A 4,127-nucleotide genomic window follows, 5' to 3' on the forward strand; every position below is an offset into this window, starting at 1 on the left:
CCAACTGATATTGATTTTTCATGTGAGACAAGAGACATCTCCACCAACGATATTGATTTTTCATGTGAGACAAGAGACATCTCCACCAACGATATTGATTTTTTCATGTGAGACAAGAGACATCTCCACCAACGATATTGATTTTTTCATGTGAGACAAGAGACATCTCCACCAACGATATTGATTTTTTCATGTGAGACAAGAGGCATCTTCACCAATGACAATTTTTTTCAAAAGAGGTTTGACAGATTGAACTGTAACTGCTGAAGTCTTGTCTCGAAATCGAAGAGAGAAAGACAGGACAGGAGAAAGCCAGCCGTTCCGAGAACGAACCCTATCTATATCTTTGGTTGTGGGATCACAAGCACAATGTACTTACACTCGTATTTATGAACAAGAATGATCGTTCTTAGATCAGTCTCAAGTCAAAATTGACCAATCAAATGCCTTGAGACTATTTTCGAGAGCGAACCCTATCTATATCTTTGGTTGTGCGATTACAAGCACAATGTACCTAGAGCTGAATCCTCCTCGTCTAAAACTTTACCACAATGGCTAAAGTATGTGTCGACTGAGGAGGAAACAGTCCTGTCACGGGCGGTAATCGAACCCGCTACTCAGGGATTACAAGGTAGTCGTGATACCCTCCAAATCAACTAGGCTGGTAGTAGGTACCTATAGGAGAAAGCCAGCCGTTCCGAGAACGAACCCTATCTGTTTGGGATAAAATCCGCCCGCAACCTAGGGCCTGTTTACTCTGACTCTGTTTACTGGCCCTGCCCTGTTTACTGGCAGTGTAAGTAAATATGCATTTCTGTATAGTTACATAAACAGGTTTCTGCATCCTAGGTTCTATGCACCTCTCTATACATGATCTTTAGTTTTTATACTGACCTGTGTCAACATCTTGAAGGAAGAAGAAGAAGAAAAGTGAAACAATTAAGAAAGCTGCAATACCCTCTCAAATATAATTGATAAGTACTAAAGTATCATACATATTAATAGTGGCAACAATTAAGAAGAAGAAGAAGGAGAACACGAAGAAGAAGAAGAAGAAGAAGAAGAAGAAGAAGAAGAAGACAATACATTGAATTTCAGAGTCAGTCATCCGGGGCGAACATTGTCCGAAGCAGATACAGATTCGTTCTCGGAACGGCTGGCTGTCTCCTATCCTGTATTCCTCTTTAATTTCGGGACAATAAGATCTCTGCAGTTTCCTCTATCAAACCTCTAAAAAAAAAAAATGGCATGACAAAATAATTTTGTCTTCTTCATTTTTTATCTCCGAATTTTAAAATTCCCAGGGATTCTGTGATATCAGTCACAATTCCCGTCTCGAAGTCTAATCACCTGAATTTGATATGTTATACTTTCCTGGAATCCCCAGTCATACTATGACATCAACATCACACACATTATTCAAGTCTGATAGAAAGTTGATTTTGACTGGAAATTCTTCCATCAATCTGTCTAGATTCCTCCTTTAAGTTTAGATAATCTCTTAAATTTCCCCTTGAGATTCTGTGACGTCCTGCAACCAAGAGTTTTTTGATCCCAATTTCTTCTCGAGGACTTCCCACAGTTTGCTTGGAAGGACTGGAATTTTTTCGAGCAAATTGTTGTTGTTTTTATTTTATTGGTGTTGTGGTGTTTCAATCAGTTTCAACCAAATTGTTTAAATCTCGTTTCCTGGAAGTCCCTGAGATGTTTTATTATGATACTGATTCACAAATCTAATTTAGAAGGTTATCGACTGGAATTTGTTGCTAAGGTTTTCCCTTCTGTTTTACATATTAGTCAGCTCCCATGGCGTAGTGGTCACTGCGCTCGCCTTGCACGCGGGAGACCCGGGTTCGATTCTCGGCGGGGTTAAGAAATTTTGTATCATGCAAATGATTGATTCCGTGACTGGCTGTTGCGGGGTCCACTCAGCCTCGTGAGGAAAATGGGTAGCTATGAAATATACTCGTAATGCGCATAGCGACCGGTGCCAGCATGGTAGGTAAACATTGGATTTTAGGATTATTGAGATATTGGGAAAATCCTACAATGCTGCATATGCGGGGTCCACTCAGCCTCGTGAGGAAAATGGGTAGCTATGAAATATAATGCGCATAGCGACCGGTGCCAGCATGGTAGGTAAACATTGGATTTTAGGATTATTGAGAAATTGATGGGAAAATCCTACAATGCTGCAATGAGCACCGAAATTGTGACATAATAACACAAAGACACTGCATTTACATTTACATTTTTTTTTTTTTTTTTTTTTTCATTTTAGAATTTGTCATTTTTTGGAATATAACCCAGAATATTTTACAAATAGTGAAGAAGTATGTGTTTATCATTTCAACCTACCTAGTACCTATATCCATTTATTTTAACCCCCCGCGGGTATTCGAACCCGTGAAGAAGTATATGTTTATCATTTCAACCTACCTAGTACCTATATCCATTTATTTTAACCCCCCGCGGGTATTCGAACCCACATACCCCATCGCTACATATGGATGACCAACTGGTAAATCTCTGGTTGGCCTTGAATTTGAACTATAACTAAGAGATCATTGATCTAGCCGGTCTGTAGCGGTTCCGAAACTTTCCGGTCACCGAATGGGTTAAATTTGCGAGAATTTTACGCGATGTATTTTTTACTTTCCTTTTTTTTAAGAGGTTTGACAGAGGGATCTGTAACTGCTAAAGTCTTATTGTCTCGAAATCAAAGAGAGAAGGAAGACAGGATAGGAGAAAGCCAGCCGTTCTGAGAACGAACATTATCCCTTCAGGATAAAATCTGCCTCGGGCGTTAATCGGACTCGCGGCCTAGCTCTTACAAGGCAGATGTGCTATTACGAACCACACTAACTGGGCTGGCTTATTATTATTATTATTATTATTATTATTATTATTATTATTATTATTATTATTATTATTATAGGAGGACAAGGAGAAGAATTAAGGATTAAAAAGAAAAGTAAGATGAAAAAGAAGAAGAAGTTCAAAGAGAAGAGGAATATCACCGGGACAAGAGAACGGATTTGAAAGTACCTACCTATTCCAACACACACAAAAAGCCCAAACTGAGGCTTAGGTGTAGGGGCTGGTCAGCCCCAAAGGACGGGTTGAGCTTCTACAAACCTACCTACCTAGGTTCCTATCAAAAAGAAGAAGACAAGAACAAAATAAAGACGGACGACAACAAGAAGGAAGAAGAACAAAGTGAAGGGAAAAAAGAAGAATAAGAGGAGGAAGAACAAAAATAATCTGGTAACTAATCCGATGAAAATTTATCCTCCTAAATTCAAAGTGTGAAGTAGTGTGGTTTTTGTGGCCCCAACCTGATATCCAATTTCGGAGCCACGCCTTTCTGACTACAAGTTGGGGGTTTTGATTACAAGGAAAAATCTATACTTAATAATAAATAGATAATCAAGAAGAAGAATGTGACGGAGAAGAAGAAAAAAGAGAGGAGGAAGAAGAAGAAGAAAATGAAATAGAAGTATTGTATATTGTTCGTTAAAACGTTGATCGAATTTCGTAGATGACCAATGGCCATAGGGTGGGATTTGGTATGCATAGTTATTCCAATATTTCATGGCCACTAGAGAAAAGTAGTATAGAATTGATTTTTTTTTTTTTTTTTTAAGAGGTTTGACAGAGGGAACTGTAATTGCTTTGGTCTTATCGTCCCGAAATCGAAGAGAGAAGGAAGACAGGATAGGAGAAAGCCAGCCGTTCCGAGAACGAACATTGTCCCGTCAGGATAAAATCCGCCCCGGGCGGGAATCGAACCCGCGGCCTAGCGTGACTTTGAGGATTTGAATTCAAAGGATTTTGTTAAGTTTGTTTCAAAGGACTTCATAGATCCCACTGGTTACTCAAAGGTTCCTTTTCAGCCCGTCCTTCCTCTATTATTAGCCCGTCCTTCCTTTATTATTAGCACGTTCTTCCTTTATTATTACGATAGTAATAAAAAAAGGTATAGTGGACGGGCTATTGTATTCGCTTCGGTGTCGTCTGTCTGTCAGTCCGTCACTCTGTCATTCTGTCTGTCTGTCTGTTCCCATAGAATTACTTCTCCAAACTCCAAACCTGGTCGACCTATGTATATATCAAATTAAAGGTCT

This window comes from Diaphorina citri, unplaced genomic scaffold, assembly GCF_000475195.1.
Source record: "Diaphorina citri unplaced genomic scaffold, Diaci psyllid genome assembly version 1.1 scaffold1418, whole genome shotgun sequence".
In the NCBI taxonomy this organism is placed as follows: domain Eukaryota; kingdom Metazoa; phylum Arthropoda; class Insecta; order Hemiptera; family Psyllidae; genus Diaphorina; species Diaphorina citri.